The sequence below is a fragment of the Artemia franciscana genome, chromosome 9 (genome assembly GCF_032884065.1).
Source record: "Artemia franciscana chromosome 9, ASM3288406v1, whole genome shotgun sequence".
NCBI classification, from domain to species: domain Eukaryota; kingdom Metazoa; phylum Arthropoda; class Branchiopoda; order Anostraca; family Artemiidae; genus Artemia; species Artemia franciscana.
The window spans coordinates 6,546,159-6,574,156 of NC_088871.1; the positions used below are offsets into that span (position 1 = coordinate 6,546,159).

Below are 27,998 nucleotides of genomic sequence, written 5' to 3' on the forward strand. Positions count from 1 at the left end.
AACTGGAAGAGACTCTTTACTTAAATGTGAAAATTTCTTTAATTAATTTTTGGTGCATTAAAAGTGGCTAATTAGCATATTAACCTTATTGTTCTTCTTTGGGTTTTAAGTTTAACTGTGGTTTCCGTTTCTGTTGAGCAATAATGCCGTTCTTTACTTTATCTAAAATAAGCCTTTGAATTTTTGTGAAAATATCGACGAGCAAACTTTGTTCATTACAGTTCAATTCCCACTTGGGTTTCGCAACAAAACTGAGGTGAACTAAATTCTGAAATATGCTTGAATGAAAAATTTCTTTTTGTCTGTACAATTTTCTGGTCCAGTTTTACTCGAATTTCTGTGAAGGAAACATCCGATCAGGTAAATTTTAGTCCTTTGCTTATTTTATTTCTGCTACTCTTATATAAACATAATCTTTCTTCTGACTATGAATTTTTTTATAAGCTAGATTTAGTCATAGTTATGACAAAAATAATAAATTCAAACGAACCATTTTTGATAGCTACTTTTCTCTATAATGTATAAATAATCCGTGGCTCTGGCCTCTCTCACACCCGGGCCCTATAGCCTCTCCCTCCCCCATCCCCTGTCTCTCAAAAATATACAGCCCATTCATTAATAAAATTAATTAAATTCGATCTAATTACTTTTATTTTCAAGGAATGATAATGAACATATGAGAAAAATGAAAATTTTGGATTCAATTTGCCCAAACTTGGTAACTGTTCTAGCATACTGGCAACTGTGGCTGGGCCAAGATAATGGTCTAGCCATATGGAGGGATGGGTATAGACCTTTTAGTGGCTTTGGCAAGAATGACAATTGGTTCCCCCTGGTGAACAAACCCATTTATATCAGATTGTGGTTATTTTAGCTTTATGAACATAATATTTATTTAATTGTTTGCTATCATTAACACACTTTCTTATGTAATTTCTAATACGTAAAATAAAGTTAAGGAAAACTTGAGATTCCAGGTAGCATTTTACTCATGACACAATACATATAAAATTTAGATTATACAAGATCAGTCTTATCCTATAGATTATGTGATTTTCTCAAAGCAAATCTCTTTGCAATGTCTTCATATGAAAGCTATGAAGCCGCATCGTGTTTTATGCAGATTATAGTAAAGTTTGTTAACTGTTGCTTGGACGTCCTGTTTCTAAGATAGTTTTTAATTAATAATAATAAATTAACATCGATAATAGCTTCAGCTTCTCTCAATAGAAGAAAGTGGCATAGTTAAATACATCTCCAAGACAAACATTGACACGTTCCAAAACTAAAAAATTAGGATTTAATTTGGATTTAATGATTAACTATTTAATTTAATTATTTATTTAAAAACTGGGATTTAATAAAAACTGAAAAATCAGGACTTAAATTTTACTTAATCAGATCAAAAAGTTACTTATGAGTCGGTGTCCCTTATAAGCCAGTGGCTGAGGTAGGTTGCCTCCTCCCCCCCCTTCGATCCATCCCTGGCCATGCAAAGTTCGCTTGGTGCCAGTATTCTTAATTTTCGCGATAGTTTCCTAAGGTTATAGAATATTTGGCATGGCCTCTTTTGCTCTTTTGGAGGACTCTCGTTCAAGCATGGATTGAGAGGGTTGCTTTAAAACCTTACGTTAAAATTTATCCTTTTTTTGTATCTTAGCGGCGCCTTTTAGTTGTGCTAACTGTTAGTGCTTTTTTTTTGTCTAGTAACCTGTGGTAAAGAAGCTAAGATTAACACTAATGGAAACTTAATTAAAACAAAACAAACAGAGTCGATCCTGAATAGATGTTAATCGCTCCTATCTAAATCCCTGCTCTTAATGCTAAACTGTGACTAGAGATTTTCTAAAAGCAGTTAAGAGTGTAACGCATATAGCCAGTTGATAATTGTAATTCTTTATTTACTAATTGCTTCAAAAAATTAAACTGCAAATGTTATTGATCAAGTCACTAAAAAAAACTGAGCTTCTTCATCACAAAACTAAACTACACTAAAAACGCCATGATTTCTTAATATAAAGGGATAAAGCACTGAGATGACGACTATATTGACTGAAATTAACGGAAATAGGAGACAGAATACACGCTTTGCGGATTTTTTGCTTGTTAGTGTGTTTCTCATCTTTTGTCTAACTATGGAATTCACTAGGAATAGGGGGCAATATGCAAGAAAGTATTAGGAACTAACAGCCAGTAACAAAAGAGGAAAAACGCTAATGATTAGGTGGACGTCTTGACTCAGCCTTCAGTCTAGTCGAGGAGGAGGATTTAATCTAAAAAACATTTTCCCTAAAAAAAAGTTTTTTTTAAAAAAAAAATGAAGAGCTATATTTAACCAAAATGAGCAGAAATTCATTCAAATTGGTGTTCAACCGTAAAATAACCATAGATCGCTATCAGTAAATAACGGAAACCCAACTCGAAATGAAATTTTAATATATAACCGAATCGGAGTAGGGCTGACGCCCGTCGCGCCTTGTAAGAACAATTTGCAGTTTATGGAAAACAAAATACATTTGAAGTACTCTTTCAAAATTGAGTTCAAAATTAATTAGGGAATATACTGCTCACCTCCTTTTACCCCTGATCACTCCTGTAGAAATAAAAAAGATGAAAACAGATTTTTCTTAAATATGATTAAAAAGTATTTATTTTTACACACATTTTTTTTAAACTTGACATATAGTGCTTATTGAATTTGTCCCCGTAATGCCTCTTAAACACAAATAAATATCAATGCCAATGTTTAGCACAAATAAATGCCAAGTCTTCAAATGTCGTGAAATCACAGGCTCAAAGTCTGTCCATTTTTATCCCATAAGCATGTAGATACGCTTTTTTTCGTTTTTTTTTTTTTTTTTTTTAAAGAAACCAGCTATTCTAGGACCTATTTTTTCTGCTTATATGGTAATAAAATAAAAGTATAATTAGTGAGAAAGAGACGATAAATGCCAATATTGAGAATGTGGCACCAAATCAACTTCCTATTTTAGTTCTATCGAATTATAGCTTCTGTGAGAGCCTAGCCAACTTATCGACCCGTTGATAAAAATGATGGACAATTTTGTGCATGTAAATTGATTATTAAGATTTTTAGGGTGTAATGGCTAGTGGTAGTACAAAGAGAAGCTAGTAAAGAGAGAAGAAAAGAAGAAGAGTATATTCCTATCCTTATCCTTTACGCCTGTACGCTTATCCTATACGCATATAGTCCGTCCATCTTAAACGCATATAGATTCAGATCCAACCGATAAGTTCATCCAAGAATATTTTGTTTTCAGAAGAAAGATGTGTGTTTTTGTTATAGCATTTGATATCTACCAAGTGACATATAGTGATTGCAAATTCTGTCAGTCTGTCGGACTGTCTGTCGGTCTGTCTGTCTTTCCCGGTTTTGCTAATTTCGGCACTTCCAGGTAAGCTAAGACGATGAAATTCGGCAAGCGTATCAGGAACTAGAACAGATTAGATTAAAATTGTCGTTTTCCCAATTCGACTATCTGGAGGAGGGGGGACGGTTAAATCGAAAAAATTAGCAAAAAGAAAAAATCGGAGTATTTTTAACTTCCGAACGGATGATTGGATCTTAATGAAATTTGATGTTTGAATTATATCGTGTCTCAGAGCTCTTATTTAAATCCCGACCGGATCATGTGACATTGCAGGGAGATGGGGGGGGGGGACTAAAATCTTGGAAAACGCTTGGAGTGAAGGGATCGGGATCAAACTTGGCGAGAAACATAAGCACAAGTCCTAGGTACGTGATTGACATAACCGGAATGGATCCGCTCTCTTTGGGGGACTTTGGAGGGGAAGGGTTATTTCTGAAAAATTTGAAAAAATGAGGTATTTTTAACTTACGAAGGAGTTATTAGATCTTAATGAAATTTGATGTTTGGAAGCATATCGCGTCTCAGAGCTCTTATTTTAAATCTCGACCGGATCGGGTGACATTGGGGGGAGCTGGGGGGACCTAAAATTTTGGTAAACGCTTCGAGTGGAGGGTTCGGGATGAAACTTGGTGTGGAAAAAAAGGACAAGTCCTAGATACGTGATTGACATAACCAGAACGGATCCGCTCACTTTGAGGGAGTTGGGGGGAAGGATTAATTCTAAAAAAAAACAGAAAAAATGAGATATTTTTAACTTAAGAAGGAGTGATCGGATCTTAAAGAAATTCCATACTTAGAAGGACCTCGTAACTCAAATGTCTTATTTTAAATCCCGACTGGATCCAGCATCGTAGGGGGGGGACCGGAAATCTTGGAAAAAGCTTAAAACGGAGAGATCAGGATGAAACTTGGTGGGAAGAATAAGCACAAGTCCAAGATAAGTGACGGAAATAACCGGACTGGATCCACTCTCTTTGGTGGAGTTGGGCGGAGGGAGTAATTTGGAAAAATTAGAAAAAGGGAGGCATTTGTAATTTACGAATGGTTGATCAGGTCTTAATGAAATTTGGTCTTTGGAAGGATCTTGTGCTTTAGAACACTCATTTTAAATCCCGACCAGATTGGGTGACATTGGGGGGAGCTGGAGTGGGAAACCAAAAATCTTGGAAACTGGAAATCTTGGAAAACGCTTAGAGTGGAGAGATCAGGATGAAACTTGATGGGAAGAATAAGCACAAGTTATACATACGTGATTGACATAATTGGAACGGATCCCTTCTCTTTTTATTAACAACGCCCAGCTCCAGGGCAGCTGGGCGTTGTTAATTTGAAAAAATTAGAAAAATTGAGGTATTTTAACTTAAGAACAGGTGACTGGATCTTAATGAAATTTGATATTTAGAAGGAACTCATGCCTCGGAGCTCTTATTTTAAAATACCAACCGGATCTGTTGACACTGGAGGGAGCTAGAGGGGGAAACCAGAAATCTTGGAAACGCTTATAAATGTCGTAGATGCGTGATTGACGTAATCGGACTGGATCTGCTCTCTTTAGGGTAGTTAGGGGGCGGGGTTCAGTGCTTTGGCGAGTTTGGTGCTTCTGGACGTACTAGGACGATGGAAATTGATAGGCGTGTCAGGGAGCTGCACAAATTGACTTGATAAAGTCGCTTTCCCCGATTGGATCATCTGGGGGCTGAAGGGAGAGGAAAAATTGAGAAATTTTTAACTTACGAGAGGGTAATCGGATCATAATGAATTTTCTTTAAAAAAAATATTAATTAAAAAATATTAATTTTTTAATCAATAAAAAATTATGAAAAAATTATATAAGAAATTATACAAAGTTACAATTCCGTATTTTGTGATAAGATTATTTATGCTTGCGTCAAATGGAACAAAATAGAAGGATGTTTGAGCAACGGAGAGTGGTTAATTAGATGATTTTTTTACCATTAGATCTAAACTAAGAAAGATCTGTTCAAAAAACGAGCTGAGTAGAAATTACTTACTTGTCATTTCAAATGATAGTCCTTATCTAAAATAAAAGAAGAGAGAACAGGGATGCTCATAAAAAAAAGACTAAGAATCCTATTTCTTTTCCAGAGCAGTCAACCTGTCTTCCTCCGCTTCATTGCATCGTAAACAGCGAGAATTTATTCCAGACGCGAAAAAGGACATAAACTACTGGGATCGTCGCCGTCACAATAACGAGGCTGCAAAACGTTCACGAGAGAAAAGGCGAATCAACGACATTATTGTTTTGAACAGGTTTGTTGTTATTATTGGGACATATGAACTCTGAACGTCGATTTCATTTCTACAATGCATTTTGTAATTTTGCATTTTATTAAACAAAACTAAGCCTTTCCAAAAAATACAATTACCTGGTTTGAAGGGGTAGAATCCTTACTCGTCCATGGATCTTGCAACTTCAGCTGTTTTGAGGGGCGTTTGCTGGATAACCTGCAATTATTTAACTTTTGTCTTTCTTTACCTCCACTTTTCGTTGGCTTCTTTCTACAGAGAGAGTAAATCCATGTCTCACTTATCTCACCTAAAACATTTACAGATATTAGCCATTTGAGCCCTATTTGAAACTCTGAACAGCTGTGTATCATAATTCCTTGGTACCAAACTTTAAGTAAGGAACGACCCGGGTTAATAGTAACCGAAACGGTAAAAATCAGAATTTTGATAACAACAGATATATCGAAAGAATTGGCTTATTACGCTGATATTAAATATATACCTTTCATTAAGTTTAGTGTCACCCATCAAATGTTATCAACCCGAGAAAATTTACCTGAATTTTGAAAGAAAAAAGAGGAAACACCCCGTAAAAGTCATAGAATCTAATTTAAAATTACACCATCAGGCTCAGCGTATCTGAAAGCCCTGCTGTAGAGCTCCAATTTTCAAAAATGTGGAATTTTACATTTTTTTTGCCAGAAGAGAGGTCACGGATGTGTGTTTATTTATTTATTTATTCCCTGGGTGATGCTGTGGATCCTGTGGTCCAAGAATATCAGGAGAGGGTTTATTCTAACAGAAATGAAAAATCCTAGTAACCTTTCTGAGTGACCAAAAAGATTGGAAGGCAACTAGGCTCCCTCTCACGCCCTGTATACTCAAAATCGTGGTATCCGAAATTTTGAGATAGCTATTTTGTTCACCATAGTTGAAAGGCCAAACAATTATGCAGATTTCTGCATAGAGACTTCCGCAATAACTATGGTATCCTCATGCAGACACTGGGAGTGTGTTGTAGATCCTTTTGCAAGCTGTCAAAAGGTTGAAGACAGACCTCACTAATGGAGAATGAAGAATCTGTAAACTGTTGACAGTGTGGAGATGATAAGTCAATTGAACAAAAATAAAAGATATGTTATTACATAGGGCAGCAGGCAGATGGCCGTGCAACTATAAAAAAAATGAAAGAAGGACAAACAGGAAAACAGAGATATTTCAAATCAAGCAATGGTTTAAGTGAAGATCAGCTTGTTTCCTGAATAAGTGTCCTTGCCTTATAATAGAGTTTTGAAAGTGGCTTTAGAGACGAGGAAAAAGTTGGCATCCGTATCACAGAACAATATGAATCATAAGACTGAACTAGGCTGCAGACTAAGTTTCTAAGAATAGACCCTGGAAATATGTGTTTAAGCTTTCTTGAGATTCCGAGACTCTAGGAGATTTTCATTTTAATCAGGTCAATATGATGGATGAAGGGAAAATTTTCGTCAAGCAAGATGCCTAGGAATCGAATGTAATGATCTTTAGTTCTACTTAGAGTACTTCTTGATACATACATTTCATTTAAGTCAGGGTATCAATTAATAAGAATGTTTAAGTGGATGTTAAACTGACTCAAAACTAAGGATGAACGTGTAGATTGTAAAAAAGGTGACAAAGCAACATCTCAAGAACAGCCGACGTTATTAATTTACACCTTAAACTTTCAGGGTAACTTTTTGTGGTTTTTAACTTTATGGGTTTTTAATCGTTACCTCCTGAAAGTACCAAAATAAACAAATAAACACGCATCCGTGATTTTTCTTCTGGCAAAAAAAAAGGCAAAATTTCAGGTTTTTTTAATATTGGAGCTTAAAAACTCTACATTTGGGTTCTCTGATGTGCTGAATATGATGATACAGTTTTAGTATTGTTTCTCGACACTTGAGGGATATTTTCCCCCTTTTTTCAAAAATCAGGCAAATTTTCTCAGGCTCGTAACTTTTGATGGGTAGCATTAAACCTAACAAATTTTAAATATTTGGATTCTGCATAAAAAAGCTAATTATTTAATTTGTCTACTGCTATCTACAATTCTGTTTTTCATGTTTAAGTGACAATTGGACCAAGTCACTCCTTACTTACAGTACGTCACCCCGAACTATTTAAATAGATTCCCAAGATTGATTTTCATTCTTTGAAATCCACGCTCAAAGTTCATCAACAATTTTGTGCAACAACCTCTTGAATCCTTCAAGAATTTCACTAAAAAAAATTTCTGTTGGAAGCAGCCACAAAACGTTACAGCATTAACTAATCTGCCATGTCTTGTTGTCTGCTAATATTTCTTGCAAATAAAGAAGCTCAATTCATTTGGTAGCATCAGATAATGGCAATTTAAACCCACAAGAACACTTCGACTAAAGTTATTTAACACTTTATAAAATTATGAAATTTTATAAAATGAATCTCCTAGTTGTAGCAGAAAATAATACTTTATTAAGTTTTTCTATGACAACATAGGGATGTTTTTTCCTGTCAAGCAATAAGAACGGGATTTCTAGGAAATACTTTGGCAAAAACCTTAAGTACAAACCAATCGTGAATTCCATAATCTGTAGGAAGTTCGTACCATTATTTTTTTTAGTAGCGGATGTTTAACCTGCTTCCTTTTGTGAAGTTTCAAGAATTTTTATATAGGCTTATATTTAGATTGAAATAGCTATCTATAGAATAAAATCACCTTTAATTTCTATAAGCTGTTTCAGTGGTGGGTTGTAGTATTTGGCATTTTTCATAATATGTCTTCCTTATTTTGCTTCTTCGTCACTTTAATGAGTATACAATCATGGCTAAGAATAGTAAAATCGATAAAAAAACGGAAGTTCTGTTAAAAAAGATTTAGGATACGATTTCATGTAGAGTTAAGACTTGAGGATCCCTGAATCTCCTTTGTATCCCTAGCCATGGAGCCTTTCGAGGGAGAATAAGAGTATTGTATTTCCATTCTGTATTTATTAGTGAATAAAACTCTGAACTGAGGAAATAAGGAGCAAAATGTTCGTCTTTCTTTTATAACAAACCTTAGTTTGGAATGAAAGAAGACGGCGACTCTGAAATGGTTCCTTGAGCATGCGTAATAACACACTTATCACTGCAGTAGATGAAGCTGGATTGGGCCAAATTCTTGCACGATTTTATTACACACTTGATACTCTAAGAAATTGTAAGCTAGTTCGAACTATTCAATGAGAGTTCATACAATAATAAAAATCAAATTCAAAACTACCTTCCTATGTTAACTCACTCTCAATTTCTACTTTTATAACTAATTTCTGTAAACAGTTTCTATGATCATTGATACGTCTTGATATGATCATTGATTTCTATGATCATTGATACGTCTTGATATGATCATTGATTGTATGTCTCTAGAAATTCCTTTCACCAAGGTCATTAATTTTTTTTAATATAAAAGCAAACTTATAGAGATTTGAGGTAACTATTTTGTTCAAAATAGTTGAAAAGTCCAATAACTATACCTATGGGGATAACTTACCCTCCCCCCCGCAGTTCCTGCGAAAAGAGGTTTAAGTTGTAAAATTTGCCCATATTGTTCGCATATAGTATTTGTTAAGGCGATCTATAACCCACAGTACAGTGGTAGAGTCCTCGCCTGCAGACCAAGAGGTTACGGATGCATAACTGGTGGTCCCCTAAATTGTTTTGGTAAAAAACAGAAGTTTTGATATTAAGGAGAGAATGCAGTCAATAACAACTGAAGTCGGAAAACAGAATTTTGATAAAAACATATTCGTCAAAATAATAGGCTTTATAAACTCACTGTAAGGATATTTACATTTTATCCTGAAAATAGGTGGCAAAAACCTCAAAACGTCAAGCAATGTTAATGGGTTTTCGCTGTTAATACAGTTTACAATCTTTAGGTTATTACTATTTTTTTAAACTTAAACTTTTAAACTTTTTTTTCTTATGATTTTTCACTCGCTTTCCCTTTTCCTAATATGTTTCCTTTCAAAAATCCTTTTTTTTTCTGAGTAAGCTATTGGAAAATCTGAAAAAAAACTTAAGCCCCCCCCCCCCATACCTCTTAGAAGATACATTTTACCCCCTCCCTAATATTTGATGAATTTACGCCATTAAAGAAGCAATAGGCTTACCCACGTCTTGTGCAGGGGAAAAAATTATTATTGCTTCTGCAGCAGTTCTTGGTAGCAGTATTAGGAAGTATTTGGTCATTTCCCCTTTATGTTAGTTTCCCTGGACATCCACTGGGTTTCACTCCACATACTTCATCTACCCAATTGGGTTTAAAAGACATATCTTGTATTTTGGCATCTACATCTAGAAGTGCTAAAAAAAATTAATAAATTTAAAAAATAAAGAAATCTCGTATAGTATGTAATTGCTTAGGTTTTTTATTTTTCTTATTTATTATTTTTTATTTTTATGGAAATTTGCCTGAATTCCTATACGAAATTTTTCTGATGTCTTGCTTTCTCTTTAGTGACTCAATTTTACGCGTGAAGATGTTAAGGGTAATCGATTGAATTGTCTAAAGGATATATCCGTGGGGATGAGGGTTTCCCTGTGGAGGTGGAGCCACATTTCTAGGAATTGTTTAAAAACAATCAAAAATAAAATTAAAAAACAAGCTCTTTGAACTGAAAGTAAGGAGCAACACTAAAACTTAAAACAAGTATAAATTATTACATATATGAGTAGGGTTTCCCTCTCCTCAACACATCGATCTTAATGCTAACGTTTAGATTTCGTGCCAATTCTGTAAGGACGAATCATGAAATACAAGGTTCGTTTAATTAGAACAATACGAAGCCTTTTGAAAGTACAAAAAAAACTAGACAGTGTCGTGCAATAGTATTTAATGGCCAAAAACGGATACAAGGAGGGGGTGATCTCCCCCTCCCAACGATTTTCTTAAGAATCTTTCCATTTATACTATTGATAACTATATACGAGAAATAAGAAATATTAGAAATAAGGAAATTCGATCTTCTCAGATATTAAACAAAAAAAAAAACAAGTTTTTTTTAAGTGAAAGTAAGGAGCGACATAAAAACTTAAAACGAACAGAAATTACTTAGTATATGAAACGGGCTACTTCCTAATCAACGCCCCGCTCTATACGCTAAAGTTTGACTCTTTCTCTCAACTCTTCTTTTTTAAACAGTAAAAAACTTTAGTGTAAAGACCGAGGCGCTGATGAGGAAGTAGCCCTTTAATATACGGAGCAATTTCTGTTCATTTTTAGTTTTAATGTCGCTCCTTACTTTCAGTAAAAAAACTTGTTTTTTTTATTTAAATTTTGAACGTTTTTTGAATCAATGAATGTCTTGATTTTGGCTCTCCGCAGAGGAATAATTAAAACGAAATTTGCATATTATTTTTTTTTGCCTAAATGGCTTTCTCATAGTTTTGATCGAATGATTTTCAGAAAAAAGGAGCGGGGGAGGAGCCTAATTGCCCTCCGATATTTTGGTTACTTAAAAAGACAATAAGAACTTTTAATTTTTTACGAATGTTTTTATTAGTAAAAGATATACATAACTTGTAAATTAGCTTACGTAACGAACTTTTGTATTTTTATGTTTTTATTACAGAAATGAGGGAGCTCACCCCGTCGTAAGTACCACGCTCTTTACACTAAAGCTTAAATTTTGTCCCAATTCATTAAGAATGACCCCTGAATCACAAAAGCCATAGAATAAATAGTTGAAATTACTAAAAATACTTTAGCGTAAAGAGCAAGGTATTAGAAGCAGGTGAGCCCCTCATATGCATAATAATTTCTGTTCGTTTTAAGTTTTAATGCTGCTCCTTACTTCCAGTTGAAAAAACTTTTCATATTTATTTCTTCATTGTTTTTTTTAAATAATACTAGAAAATCCTGAGCTCCCTTCATGGAAATTTTCTTCACCCATGACATATTCCTCGATGGAAAATTCCCCCAACATATCCCCCTGTTCTCAACCCCTCCCCCAACCAAGAATCCCCATAAAAATGTCTGTACACTTCCCAGTAACCATTAATATACGTAAGCACTGGTCAAAGTTTGTAACTTGTAGCCCCTCCCACGAGGACCTTGGGTCGGGGGGGGGTCAGTCGTCCCCAAAGACATAGTTACAAGGTTTTTCAACTTCGCTGAATAAAATGGCTATCTTAGAATGTTGATCCGTTGACTTTGGGAAAATAATTAGCGTGGGAGGGGGCTTAGGTGCCCTCCAATTTTTTGGTCACTTAAAAAGGGCACTAGAACTTTTCATTAGAATGAGCATTAACATTCCGTTAGAATGAGCCCTTTTGCAACATTCTAGGACTACTTGGTCAATACGATCACCCCTGGGGGAAAATAAACAAAAAAACAAACAAACAAATAAACACGCATCCGTGATCTGCCTTCTGGTAAAAAATACAAAATTCCACATTTTCGTAGAAATGTCGCAACATTAAAGCTTAAACCGAACAGAAATCATTACGTATATGAGGGGGTTCGCCCCCTCCTCAATACCTCGCTCTTTACGCTTAAGTTTGACTCTTTCTCACAATCCTACTGTTTTAAACAATAAACACTTTAGCGCAAAGAGCGGGGCGTTCAGGAAGGGACAGCACCTTTCATATACGGAATAATTTCTGTTCCTTATTAGTTTTAATGTCGCTCCTTACTTCCAATTAAGGATTCCAATTTCTTTTTTAATTTAACTATAACTTTCGATATAACATGAGCCCCCTTACAGCCCTAGGGGAAAAGTCTTCAAGTTATACAAATTGCCCATTGTTTACGCCTACTATTTGTTATTGGGAAGCATTCATACATTTTTGAGTGGGAAGAAGAATTTTCTGCTGTTTTTTTTTTCAAGACGGAGCTTTCCATGGGTAGGGAAGTTTCCAGGGGGTGAACGTGTCAGAAAAAATTATACATTGGGGAATTTGCCGTAATTCCTATTAAATTTGTTTTTATATTTCTTGCTCTCTCTTTTCCGTCTCAATTTTACGCGTGGAGTTGTCAAGGGCAATTGTCCTGGGAAATTTTTTACTGAGATTGAATTGTCAAGAGGATATATCCGTGGGGAAGGTATTTCTCTGTGGATATGGGGCCAGATTTCCTTTGATTATTTAAAAACGATCAGAAATTAAATAAAAAAGTTTTTTCAACTGAAAGTAAGAAGCAACTTTAAAGATTAAAACGAACAGAAATTACTCAGGATATAGTGGAGGTAGCCTCCTCCTCAACACCTTGCTCTTTACGCTAAAGTTTGAATTTTGTCCCAATTCTTTCAGAACGACTCCTGAAACACAAGGATCGTTTAATTGGAATAATAAGAAGCTCTTTTCAAAAGTACTAGAAAATTTTCTATACAAATACCATACGTAAACATTAAGCAAATTTTGTAACTTAAAGACTTTTTCCCCAGGGGCTTTGTAGGTCATGATATCTGCAAAGGAACAGTTATTCGGCCTTTCAACTATTCTGAACAAAATAGCTTGAACATTGAAGAACTATATTGGCAATATTGAAACAGCAATATTGCCATCCAATCTTTTCGTCACTTAGAAAGGGTACTAGGATTTTTCATTTATGTTAGAATAAGGCCCCTTCTGATATTCTAGGACAACAGCGTCCATACCATCACCCATGAAAAAAAAAATAAACACACATCCATAACCTTTCTTCGGGCAAAAATAAAAATTCCACATTTTTGAGAATTGGATCTACAAAGCTCTACTCGAAATTCAAGCAAATTTTTCGGGCTGATAATCTCTGATCAGTAACACTAAACTTAATGAAACTTATATATTTAAAATCCGCGTAGTAAGCCCCATCTTTTGATATTTCTATTGCTATCAAAATTCTATTTTTTACAGTTCTGGCAACTATTAACCCGAGACGTTCCTTACTTACAGTTTGTTACCAAGTACTGCTTGGTATCATATACGATAGTCTAATACATGCTAAAATGGTGTTCAATGATTGACCAACCCTTTATCTTTCCATTCCAAAACTTTAGACCGCTTCCTAAAACAGTTTTAAATAGGGCTCAAATTGTTAATATATGTAGATGTTTTAGGTGAAATCAGTGAGACGTGGATTTGCCCCATTTGCAGAGAAAAGCACGAGAATAATAGAAGAAAACAAAATAACTGCAGGCAATCCAGTAAGTGCCCCAAAAAACAGAAGTTGTCCATGGAGGAGTAAAGATTCTACCCTTTCAAACCAGGTAATTGCATAAATTATATTGGTATAATAATGGTATTATAATTATTGTTATAATTATAAAGGTAGAAATTATTTTATATATGAATTGGGTTGTCCCCTCCTCAACGCCATGCTCTTTACGTTAAAGTTTTTTATTGTTTTAAAAACCAGAATCAATACAAAAACGCAAACTTTAGCGTAAAGAGCAGGGCGTGGAGGAGGGGACAGCTCCTTTCATATACGGAATAACTTCTGTTCGTTTTAAGTTTTAATATAGCTCTTTGCTTTCAATTAAAAAAACTTGTTTTTTGTTTAAAAATAAAAAAAAAACTAATTTTTTTTAGCTGAAAGTAAGGAGTGACATTAAAACTTAAAACGAACAGACATTACTCCGTATATGAAATGGGTTGTCCCCTCCGCAATCCCTCGCTCTTTGCGCTAAAGTTTTTAATTGTTTTAAAAAGTAGAATTGTGGCAAAGAGTCAAACTTTAGCGTAAAGAGCGAGGGATTGCGGAGGGGAAAACCCATTTCATATACGGAGTAATTTCTATTCGTTTTAAGTTTTAATGTCGCTCCTTACTTTCAGCTAAAAAAATTAGTTCTTTTTATTTAATTTCTGAACGTTTTTGAATTACTGCATGTTTGGTTTTGGCTCTCCGCACATAAATTATTAAAATAAAATTTGTATATTAATTCTTTTTTTGGCTAAATGGCTTTCTCTTAGTTTTGATCAGACGATTTTGAGAAATAAGGGGTGGAGAAGGAGGTCTAGTCACCCTCCAATTTTTCGGTTACTTAAAAAGGCAACTAGAACTTTTAATTTTTAACGAACGTTTTTATTAGTAAAAAATATGCGTAACTTAAGAATTAATTTACGTAACAAACTTTCATAATCTTATATTTTTATTATGTATACGAGGGGGTTCGTACCCTTGTTAATACCTCGGTCTTTACACTAAATCGTAAGTTTTTTCCCAATTCTTTAAGAATGACCCCTGAATCAGAAAGGCCGTAGAATAAATAGTTGAAATTACTAAAAATACTTTAGCATAAAGAGCGAGGTATTTATCTCCTCCTAAATACCTCGCTCTTTATGCTAAAGTATTTTTAGAACCCCTCATATGCGTAATAATCTCTGTTCGTTTTAAGTTTCAATGCTACTCCTTCCTTTCATTTGAAAAAACGTTTTCATGTTTATTTTTCATTGTTTTCTTATAGTAATACTTATAAAGGAAGTGTTGTCATAGAAACTTCACAAAGCGCACATTTTATTAGGAATTGAGAGTGCTAGTGCCCTTATTATTTGTTGAAGCCGAACCATTTCTGGCACCGAGGAAAATTTTGGGAATTAATATTCCAAATATAGGAAACAAATAAAAACGATGAGGAGGTGTTTTAGACAGCCTAATTATGCCTTACAAAACTTTTGTAAAAAAGATTATTTTGCAAAATATTTATATTGGTTTCTGGTAGGTTTTACCGTAGTATATGATTTACATCTCGGATTTGCCTTTTTTCCAAAAAAGCAGGTCGAAATGAAGATTCCTGGAATAGAGCTATTATATTCAGTGGCTTGAAGGTTTGTATATTCATAGTCCATTGTAAAGTTTGAAGTGCTGCTTTTTTTCATAATGTTTCAGGATTTTTCCCTCCGTATAATAAGACTTAAGGATAGTAAGATTGAGACAATGACCGAAGTGAATGATTGAGTGAATGAATGAGTGAAGTGAGTGAAGATGTTAGCTGAATAAACGCTTCTATTGTAGATTTGCAACTATTAGCGACCTCATTGACTATTGGCTTGTTCTTGTGTTTTTAATCAAGAACAAGCCAATGGTCAATGAGGTCGTTAATGACAAGGCTATGTTGAAGAGATACGAAAAGAAGATCAAAGACCTTCAGCTTCAACTGGTAAGCCGTTTCAAAGAATTAAATCTATTGTATTCCATTTCTAGTTTCTATTTCTGTTTTCTCCATTATTCTATTCTACTTATCCACTTATTCCATTTGTTCTCTTTCTTGTGCTTTTTCATTTCCTCAATCCCTATCGTGCATTCATTTTGTCCCTATTGCATTCCTTAAAAATTCCTTAGGAAGGAGTAAAGAGGGAAGCCTTGAAGAGATTGGGGTGAAGGGGAAGCTAACATAGGTAGCTCTATTGGTTTCTGGGGACTTGGTGCTGCAATGGCAGGGTGGTTTTAGGAAGATGATAGAGGGGGTACTGCCCTGGGTCCACAAACCTTTGGGGTGCTAGATTTCAGATAAAAGATTTAACGGTTATAACCTTTTTGTAATTTTTCAAATTTTATTAAAATAGAGGGCGCAGTTGGCAGTAAAGATAAGCAAATTCAATCCAAAATTCTCATTTTTTTTCAATATCTTCATCACCATTCCTAACGAGATAATTAGTAATTTTGAAGAGACTATAGTAAGGAAAGTCAGATTTGAATATATGTATATATATATATATATATATATATATATATATATATATATATATATATATATATATATATATATATATATATATATATATATTTATATATATATATATATATATATACTGTTTTTTTTTTTTCATAGGCATGTATTTTGGGGGTGATACCTGACGCGGGGATGCCATGGATATTCTGTGGTAGCCACAACACTGTGCTGGGTAGAGAATTTAGAGTGGCGAAACCCTATATAGGCCAGTGTATTCTCCTGATGAGCCCTTATGTTGGGTGTTGCCTCTGAATTATTTGTCTATATTATTTTTTCAATTGTTTGGTAAATGACGACTTATACTTATTGACGACATGACTGCCTGTCCATGGATTATTCTTTATGGTTGATTGTGTGTGGCTATGCTGTTTGACCTATGTGATTGTATGGATGAGTAGGGTTAAGGCCTCATTCAAGTGCTGGTCTATATTAATCACTAATTTAGGGAAACAGTCTTCCTTTTCTCCTTCTGTCTCCTTTTTTTTTTTTTTTTTTTTTTTTTTTTTTTTTTTTTTTTTTTTTTTTTTTTTTTTTTTTTTTTTTGTGCTGTAGCATTGGTGATTGGGACATTATATCATACTCGAGCAGTTTTATTAGAATTTTTAGGTGCAAAGCTTCGCAAGGGATTCGGCCTTGTATGCTTGTTCCTTGCAAAGCACGCTATAAAAGAAAAGCACTTTCTAAAATTTATAATGTGTTTTCTGTGCCCCATTTGTTAGCTTTATCACCTTTTTGGATTTTTTTTAGGACGTCGGATAAAGGAGCTTGTCGGTCAAATTATTTTCGTTGCGCTAAGTTCTTAGTGTGTGTACTTCTGTGGGCTTCTGTGCGGGTGGTTTTGGTATATGGAGTTGTCAATCCGTTTGCTGTTGTCGCGGAGCATAGGTTATGCTTTTAGCAGAATTTGGATGCTTTACATAGTTTATTTTGTGCCTTTTTGTAAAAAGTTTTTCCAATTGAAGTTGATTTTTGTTTCCTTCTTTTTTCCCCTTGTATGCTCTATTTTGATACCATTGTGTGTTTATTGGGTTAATAAAGTTTCATTCATCCATTCATACATAACAAGGCTTTTTGAGTTAATAAAACCACTTGAGTTTAGAGGCAAGTTTTGTAAGTTATGCCACAGGGCATTTAAGGCGTCAAAAGTGATGGAGGGCATTTGGCTTCCCCTCTCCCTGACAACCAATCTTTTCACCAAACGGATCTGATTGAAATTATGTCATAGCGATTATGTTAAAAATAGTTCAAAGAATTTATAATGATGTCTCTAGGGGTGAAGCAGCCCCCTCCCCAGTGCCCTGTGGATAGTGTTGTAAGTTATGCCATATACGCATAAGAAGTTTTTGCGGAATGGGTGGCCACATAAACTTCAGATGGAGCTTATTTGATTTTGAATTGGAAGTTATAATGCCCTTTTTGAGAGTCAAAGTGATTTGAGAGCAATTAGTTTATCTCTTATTTTAATAGTTTTTCTCAACACTTCCAATGAAAATTTGGATAGAACAATTTTGCTCATCGTAGTTAAAGGTTTCAGAAATTATGTCTTTTAGGGAGAAACCCCGCCTCCCCCCTACTATCTCAGGGAATGGGTTTTAAGCTATGTCCTGGGGACATATAAGGTTTTTATAGAAAGTGTGGACGTAAATACTTTGGATAGGCCTCTTTGGATTGGTAAACAGAAGTTCTAGTACCCTTTTTAAGAGACAAATTGATCAGAGCGTGGCTATTCTTTCCCACATACACACAAACACGTCCTTTGTATTCAAGATATATTTTAAGACAGTCGTTTTATTCAAAATAGTCCAAATATCATACAACAAGGCTTTTGTGGTTGATACAAACTACCAGAGCCTGAGGGTGAGTGTTGTAGGTTATGCACCTGGGGTATTTAAGGTTCTTATCGAAGGGATTGCTGCATAAATTTTAGAGGTGGCTTAATTTGTTGAAATTGGAAGTTCTACTTGTCATATAAGGTAATGGAGCAATAGAGGTCAAGTAGCCCCCCCCCCTCCCACCCAACTACACCTATTTTTGCCAAGTGTGTCTGATTGAAATTTCACAATGGTGGTTTTGTTTAAAATAGTCAAAAGAATATATAACAATGCCTTCAGGGCTGGTGCAACCCCCCAGAGCCCTAAGGCAAAGGCATGAAGTTATGCCCTGGGGACATATAGGGTTTTTATGGAATGGGTGGTCTCATTTGACTTTAAATTTGAAGTTATAGTGCCTTTTTAAGAGTCAAAACAATTTAAGAGACTCCTCCTCGCCCATCATTTCCCACAACAAACAATTTCAACGCTCCCTCAAAATTTAGGTTTTATAATATATTACCAATCATCCCATCTTTCAACTGTATCGAAACCTATCACCAAATACAGCTTTTATAGTATCTGGTGCTTTATTTATCTGACTATAATTTTTATGTTTTATATATTTCTTTTTATTTTAAAGATACTGTGAAGGTAGAGTCAAGTGTTTTATCGAGTTGTGCTGTCGCTGCCGATTGCAGTGACCTATCCTTACCTGGTCCCAGTGCTCTGCCTGCTCACAATTCGGCCGAACAAGCTGGATCTCCACACAAGAAAAAAAGTAAGTTTGAAAATTAATAAGGGCTTCCATGGTTCGCATCCCCCCATCCAGAGCCTTGGGTCAAGGGTTTTAATTTTTGTCCTGGGGGCAAATATGGTTTTTATGGAATGGGCGGTCGTATTAAATTCAAATAGGTCTCAATTAATCAAATATTGGACATAATAGTGCCTTTTTTAAGATTCAAAGTGATTTGAGGGATTTCCTCATGCCTATCATTTCCCATAATAAAGATGATTTGAGACATCAATTTTTGTCATCATTGTTGAAAGATTCAGTAATTATGCTTAGTGATAATTGTAGTAGCAGTAGTAACTGTATGCAAATAGCACCTTTTTATCAACATCACCTACAATCCACGAAGAGATTTTCAACTTGATACCATCAACCAGTCCTAAAGTGCTACTGATACGGCCTCTTAACAAACCCAATGGGTATAGCGTGTATTGATTTATTTCAATACACTTACATTATTGCCCAAAATTTTGCCTTAATACCCTTAAGTCTATTAGTAGTAGCCCTAACATCAGTAGTTACAGAAGTAACATTAGGAGTACAGTTATTAGTAGTAGTCTTAGCTTTAGTAGCAATAGTAGTAGTAGCAGTAATATTTATAGTAGCAGTAGTAGCTGCAGGAGTAGAGGCATTAGTATTATAATGCAAATATTGTCTTTTGGTTAGTCCAATATCCCCACAAAAAGCGTAGTAAATTTAATTTCTCACACGAAACTGTTCCTAAGATATAGCATCCATATATCCATACAACAGAAATATTCTCTGAAAATTTCACCTTCATATCTTCATAGGTTGTGGAGTTTAACTACCCAGAAGACACTGTGTATACATTTAATGCTGCTTCTACGGTCGCTTTAATTGACGCAACGAATCGCATTAAGTCGAAACTTTTAGAGAACGTTTAGGGTGAGTTTCTATTAAACGAAAAAGGTACATGCATTAAGGTATTAAAAGGGCATATAAGCAATATAGGGCATATAAGGACAAAGGTAACGATGCTCTATCATAGCTAGTAATATCATTCGTATTTTAAAGGAGTTAATTTGATATAAAGTTAAAAGTTCTAGTGCTCTTTTACCAGTCAAAAATGATTAGAGTGCAATCAGCCCTTTTCTTTAGCTCATAATTTTTCAGACACTTCCAATCAAAATTTTAAAACAGCCATTTTGTTGCATAGCTGAGCAGGCTATCAACTATGTATCTGGGGCTATTGGGTAGGTCAACCCCCCACAATAATGTAATTTGCTCATTATGCTTAAAAACTAAATGCGTAAACCAAAACTTACTGTTTGTAGGTTGGATGTCAAAAGACATCTCAGCAATATACCAAGAACGACTAAGAGTATTAAGCTTAAACTTTGGGGGCCATTTCTATTACTAATTCAGCTCTTAATATTCTAATAAACAAAAAGAGTGTAAGCGTATCCAGGCAGTGAAAGAGCATAGACATAATTTTGTAAGGATTATTATTAAGTTTTATTTATCAGGTCAACTAGAGGATGCATATGACTAAATTAAACACTACTATCTGTGTCATGATCTTCAGAACGGTTTATATTGTTAATTAAATAAAACAAAACTAATTTTTTTAGCTGAAAGTAAGGAGCGACATTAAAACTTAAAACGAACAGAAATTACTCCGTACATGAAATGGGTTGTCCCCTCCACCATCCCTCGCTCTTTACGCTAAAGCTTTTAATTGTTTTAAAAAGTAGAATTGTGGCAAAGAGTCAAACTTTAGCGTAAAGAGCGAGAGATTGCGGAGGGGACAACCCATTTCATATACTGAGTAATTTCTGTTCGTTTTAAGTTTTAATGTCGCTCCTTACTTTCAGCTAAAAAAATTAGTTTTTTTTATTTAATTTCTGAACGTTTTTGAATTAATGCAAGTTTGGTTTTGGCTCTCCGCACATAAATTATTAAAATGAAACTTGTATATTAATTCTTTTTTTGGATAAATGGCTTTCTCTTAGTTTTGATCAGACGATTTTGAGAAATAAGGGGTGGAGAAGGAGGCCTAGTTGCCTTCCAATTTTTCGGTTACTTAAAAAGGCAACTAGAACTTTTAATTTTTAACGAACGTTTTTATTAGTAATAAATAAAAAAAAAACTATTTTTTTTTAGCTGAAAGTAAAGAGCGACATTAAAACTTAAAACGAACAGAAATTACTCCGTATATGAAATGGGTTGTCCCCTCCGCAATCCCTCGCTCTTTACGCTAAAGCTTTTAATTGTTTTAAAAAATTGAATTGTGGCAAAGAGTCAAACTTTAGCGTAAAGAGCGAGGGATTGCGGAGGGGACAACCCATTTCATATACGGAGTAATTTCTGTTCGTTTTAAGTTTTAATGTCGCTCCTTACTTTCAGCTAAAAAAATTAGTTTTTTTTTTTTTTTAATTTCTGAACGTTTTTGAATTAATGCATGTTTGGTTTTAGCTCTCCTCACATAAATTATTAAAATGAAATTTGTATATTAATTTTTTTTTTTGGCTAAATGGCTTTCACTTAGTTTCAATCAGACGATTTTGAGAAATAAAGGGTGGAGAAGGAGGTCTAGTTGCCCTCCAATTTTTAGGTTACTTAAGAATGCAACTAGAACTTTTAATTTTTAACGAATGTTTTTATTAGTAAAAAATATACGTAACTTAAGAATTAACTTACGTAACAAACTTTCATAATCTTATATTTTTATTATGTATACGAGGGGGTTTGTACCCTCGTTAATACCTCGCTCTTTACACTAAATCGTAAGTTTTGTTCCAATTCTTTAAGAATGACCCTTGAATCAGAAAGGCCGTAGAATAAATAGTTTAAATTACTAAAAATACTTTAGCATAAAGAGTGAGGTATTTATCTCCTCCTAAATACCTCGCTCTTTATAGTAAAGTATTTTTAGAACCCCTCATTTGCGTAATAATCTCTGTTCGTTTTAAGTTTCAATGCTACCCCTTCCTTTCATTTGAAAAAACGTTTTCATATTTATTTTTCATTGTTTTCTTATAGTAATGCTAGAAAATCCTGCGCCCTTTTCATTGAATTTTTCTTCCCCCATGACAGATTCCTCCAAGCAAAGATCCTCCAACATAGCCCCCTCCCCTCGGCCCCATCCCCAAACAAAATAAATTCCCCCTGAAAACGTCTGTACACTTCCCAATAACCATTACTATATGTAAACACTGGTCAAAGTTTGTAACTTGCATCCCCCCCAGGGATTGTGGGGGAGTAAGTCATCTCCAAAGACATAGTTATTATGATTTTCGACTATGCTGAACAAAATGGCTATATCAAAATTTTGATTCGTTGACTTTGGGAAAAAATGAGCGTGGGAGGGGGCCTAGATGCCCTCCAATTTTTTTGGTCACTTAAAAAGGGCACTAGAACTTTTCATTTCCGTTAGAATGAGCCCTCTTGCGACATTCTAGGACCACTTAGTCGATACAATGACCCCTGGGAAAAAGAAAAAAACAAAACAAAAACAAACAAATAAACACGCACCCGTGATTTGTCTTCTGGCAAAAAATACGAAATTCCACATTTTTGTAGATAGGAGCTTGAAACTTCTACAGCAGGGTTCTCTGATACGCTGAATCTGATGGTTTCATTTTCGTTAATATTCTACGACTTTTAAGGGGTGTTTCCCCATATTTTCTTAAATAAGGCAAATTTTCTCAGGCTCGTAACTTTTAATGGGTATGACTAAACTTGATTAAACTTATATATTTAAAATCAGCATTAAAATGCAATTCTTTTGATGTAGCTATTGATATCAAAATTCAATTTTTTAGAGTTTTTGTTACTATTGAGCCGGGTCGCTCCTTACTACAGTTCGTTACCACGAACTGTTTGATGCTAGAGAATCCTGCGCCCTTTTCATTGAATTTTTCTTCTCCATGACAGATTCCTCCAAGGAAAGATCCTCCAACATAGTCCCCTCCCCTCAGCCCTACCCCCAAACAAAATAAAATCCCCCTGTAAACGTCTGTACACTTCCCAATAACCATTACTATATGTAAACACTGGTCAAAGTTTGTAACTTGCAGCCCCTCCCCCAGGGATTGTGGGGGAGTAAGTCATCCCCAAAGACATAGTTATTATGGTTTTCGACTATGCTAACAAAATGGCTATCTCAAAATTTTGATCCGTTGACTTTAGGAAAAAAATGAGCGTGGGAGGGGGTCTACATGCCCTTCAATTTTTTTTGGTCACTTAAAAAGGTCACTGGAACTTTTCATTTCCCTTAGAATGAGCCCTCTTGCGATATTCTAGGACCACTTGGTTGATACGATGACCCCTGTGAAAAAACAAACAAAAAAAAACAAACAAATAAATAAACACGCACCCGTGATTTGTCTTCTGGCAAAAAATACAGAATTCCACATTTTTGTAGATAGAAGCCTGAAACTTCTACAGTAGGGTTCTCTGATACGCTGAATCTGATGGTGTCATTTTCGTTAAGATTTTACGACTTTTAGGGGGTGTTTCCCCTATTTTCTTAAATAATGCAAATTTTCTCAGGCTCGTAACTTCTGATGGGTAAGTCTAAATTTGATGAAACTTATATATTTAAAATCAGGATTAAAATGCAATTTTTCTGATGTAGCTATTGATATCAAAATTCAATTTTTTAGAGTTTTTGTTACTATTGAGCCGGGTCGCTCCTTACTACAGTTCGTTACCACGAACTGTTTGATTTCTGAACGTTTTTGAATTAAAACTGGTTTTGATTTTAGTTCATCGTACATGAATAATTAAAACGAAATTTGCTTGGTAATTTTTGCTTTTTTTGGCTAAATGGCTCTCTCAAAGTTTTGATTGGAAGATTTTAAGAAAGAAAGGGGGTGGGGGAGGCGGTCTAGTTGCCCCAAATTTATTTGGTTACTTATAAAGGCCAATAGAGCTTTTAATTATATTTGCGAACGTTTTTATTGGTAATAAATACACGTAACTTACAAATTAACTTATATAACGAACTTCTATACTCATATGTTTTTATTACGTGTATAAGGGGGTTATCCCCCTTGTCAATACCTCGCTCTTTACGCTAAAGTTCACATTTTATTCAAATTCTTTAAGAATGACCCTTGAATCACAAAGGCCTTTTAATTAGAATAAATAGCTCTTCTGAAATTACTAAAATACTTTAGTGTAAAGACTGAGGTATTGAGGAGGGGACGACCCCCTTCATACACCTAATAATCACTGTGTGTTTTGGCTTTTAATGTTGTTCCTTACTTTCAGTTGAAAAAACTTGTTTTTTTAATATAATTTCTCATCGTTTTTTTAAATAACGCTCTAAAATCCAGCACCCCCTTCATGGGAATTCTCTTCACCTAAGATAAATTCCTCCATTGAATGATCCTCTTACGTAACCCCTGAACCCCCTACCACTTAAAAAATCCCCCCTGAAAACGTCACTATGCTTCCCAATTAAGAATACTATATGTAAAAATTAATAAAGTTCATAACTTGCATCCGTTTCCCCGGGGACTGTGATTAAGTTGTCCTCAAAGACATAGTTATTAGATTTTTCGACTATGCTAAACAAAATGGCTATCTCAAAACTTTCGTCCGGTGACTGCGAAAAAATAAGCGTTGGAGGGCGCTTAGCTGCCCTCCATTTTTTGGTCAATTTAAAAGGGTACTACAACTTATACTTCCCGTTAAAATGAACCCTCTTGTGGCATTCTAGGACCACTGGGTTGATAAGATCACCCCTGGAAAAAAAAATACGCATCTGTGATCTTTCTTCTGGCAAAAATAAAAAAAAATCCGCATTTTTGCAGATAGGAACTTGAAACCTCTTCAGTAGAGTTCTCTGATACGTTGAATGTGATGGTGTGATTTTTATTAAGATTCTATAGCTTTTATTGGGAGGGGCTGTTTTTCCCTTTTTCAAAAAAAGGCAAATTTTCTCAGGCACGTAACTTCTGTTGAGAAAAACTAAACTTGATGAAACTCATATATTTAAAATCAGCATAAAAATCTGATTCTTTTGATGTTTATGTTGATATCAAAATTTCGTTCTTTAGAGTTTTTGTTACTATTGAGCCGGGTTGCTACTCACTAGTTCGTTACCACGAACTGTTTGAAAAGGGTTGAAAAAGGAAAAAGAATGCATTAACTTCATAACCCCCAACAGATAGTATCCCTTTGGTGGGTGAAAATGTTTACTGTTCTACGCTGTGTTCCTAAATTGAGTGAGAGACTAGGAAGATTTTTAAAAAAACATAGCCTTAACGTCACTTTAAAAAAATCAAATAAAATACAGAGAGCTTTTTCAACTGTGGAAAGGATAAAACCGGCCCCACTCTGGGTAGTGGCGTTTCTTGTGTCTATCCCTGTTCTTGTGCCAATTTATATATTGGGAGGATCCACCAACCATTAGGGAAGAGTTCATGAGAGCACAGGTTCTCAATCGATTAAGCCATGGGCCTACGTCAAAGGCCTGAGACTTTTGATTCTGCCCTTGCTTAACACGTCTGTGAAAACCTACACCCTTTCATTTCGTTTCATAACATCTACTTTATTGCCCGCATTAAAGGTCTTATTTAAGGTTTCAGGAAGGCAGTTGAAACCAAAAAGCGTATCCACCGAAAATTTACCCATCTAAGCCCCGTTTACAATCAACCTATTAATTCTGATGGTTTTCATATCTGTCCATCTAATCATATTTCGCAACCTATCTCTGTTAATACCATACCTGGGAAGCGATTAACCTTTGAAAAATCTTAATATAAATGAAAGTTCGAAGTGCCATTCACTTATATAGTTTTTATTTAGTTACACTTTCACCATGACACTGAAAGGGTCTTTTTTTTTAGTTTTAGTGTTTGTTTAAGGTTTGGTTTTTATATTGTCCTGTGGAGTTCTGATCGTAATTTTTATTTGGAACTGAAGACGGTTAAGCGGAGGTCTTGAGCTTCGCTTGACCATCTATTTTAATTTTTATATATTTGTACTTATTATATTTTATTTATTTCTATTTTTATCTATTTATATTTATTTATTCCGTTGTTCCCTAGCTATTTTATCCTAACTTTCTCTTCTGTACAGATTTTTTTTCGTTTTTGATTCTTGAGTCAAAACTGAAGCAAACATAAATTACAACGAACAGGAGTTGGCTACTCCTTCTCCGTAACTATATAACTTACTACATATTATTTGTGGCATACTGAAAAAAAATGTAATACGATATAGATTTTATAATTACAAACTTGGAAAAAAATACGGTTAGCATAAAGTTTGAATTGCTGATAATTTCAGGAATTAATACCATTATAAATGAAACAATTAGATCATTTTCATTAAATCTGTCCAGTCATCTTGATTATTATAGTGGGTTTATTTTTTGTCGATACTTAGAAAAAATTAAAACACAATTTAAAAGATATATATAGTTTTCAATATAACGCATAGGACACAATGGATTTCATAAGGTTTTCGGTTAGAGAGGGGGGCAGCAGTCAGCATACTGTTTGCAGTAATTTCTATTCAATTTAGTTTGACTTGCGCATTCATTTTAACTTTTACTCGTTTTAGAATTTAATTGTTCACGAATGTCGGATTGACTTTTTGACACAGTCCTTTGTAAACGAACCTTCAATTACAAGGTTGTTTAATTGGAATAAGGAGCTTTTTCAAAGCACTGAAAAACATTAGCGTAACGAGCTAAGGAAGACGACAGCTTTCCATATGCGCAGAATAATTGCTTGTTGTTTTAAGTTTTAATGCTGTTCCTTACTTACTTGAAAAAACTTGTTTGTTTTTCTGGTTCAATTTTTAACCAGGTTTCATCTAAGACCAAGCCAAAGCTTCTTCACTGTGTGTGATACACACAGTATAATTACTTATAATTACTTATTACTTACTATTACTCATTATTATTAATTACTTAATTACTTTAATTACTTAATTACTTATTAATTACTTAATTATTAATTACTTATTATTAATTACTTATAATTACTCATAATTAGTATAATTACTTACACAGAATAATTAGACAGGGTTGCCATATTGGTCAAATAGAATCTATTGAAGTAAGAAAAAGATTAATTTTATTTAAAATGCTATTAAACTTAACCACAAAGAGCAAGGGCCATTTACAACTTTCTTTTTTTAAAATTTAATTCAATCACTGTATACATCTCTTCTTATGTAGTACAATTGATGTTTGTTTTGTTCTAATTTAAATTCAAAATTAAAATATTTTCTGTAAAAAAAAATATTGCAAGAAAAACGATATTGCCCCCTCTCCTTAGTTTAGTCTCTAGGCCCCCGACTTTAAAATTGTAGACAAAATACAATGAAAAGCGAAATGAAAAAAACAAATAGGTCTACGTAAATCAATTCACAGAATTTATACTCAAACTTCCTTTTTTTAATTTGTTTCTTTTTTTTGCAGAAACCCGAAAGGAACAATTGAAAAATCGAAAGATGCGAAGAAAAAGCTGAGAATAATTTATTTTATTTTGTCAATACTTGCCTTGTCTGGGGTTATGTCCTGTAATTTGGGTTATAGATTAGTAGTTAAACACAATTACCAGGCATAATCTAAAGGCTTCTTATTCTAAGTTTACTTCAACCGTAATCTATTTTTCGAAACGTAGGGAGGGGAGCTATTTGTTGTTTTTTTTTATTTTTTTCAATGATAATCCTAAAATTCATTATTCCTCTAGTTTCTTTTTCTTAAATGAGTGTCCAAAACAATCACAAGAGCTCATAAAGTTAGTTGTGAATGTACACTCCGAGATACGTAATTAGTTTGAAATATTTATCCTTTTCTTTTATTTGTGTCTTTCGTTGTTCAATTAAATGTCAAGAGGTGCACCAAACTAAGACCCCTCAAACCTTATGCAGAGATCATGTTTCTTTCACAGAAAGGAGAGTTAACTCAACCCAATTTTTGCTTTTTGTTATAAATACAAATATTTTGTAAAATTCTTTTTCGATTCAGTAATATTGTTCAATAAATCAAAATTCTTGCTTCAGAAATAAAACGATTATATTCCTGTAAATTGTTTTGACATACTTTTTATATTTAAGAAACAGA

General features: G+C 34.3%; 1 long non-coding RNA gene across 1 annotated transcript; it reads left to right on the top strand.

Annotated features, from left to right (window-relative positions):
• Positions 1–204: 204 nt before the first annotated feature.
• On the top strand, positions 205–27,963 carry LOC136030940 (uncharacterized). The gene is made up of 5 exons (XR_010618398.1): positions 205–360; positions 5,499–5,663; positions 13,733–13,882; positions 18,797–18,934; positions 27,351–27,963. It is a non-coding gene; the product is annotated as an uncharacterized LOC136030940 (long non-coding RNA).
• Positions 27,964–27,998: the final 35 nt, after the last annotated feature.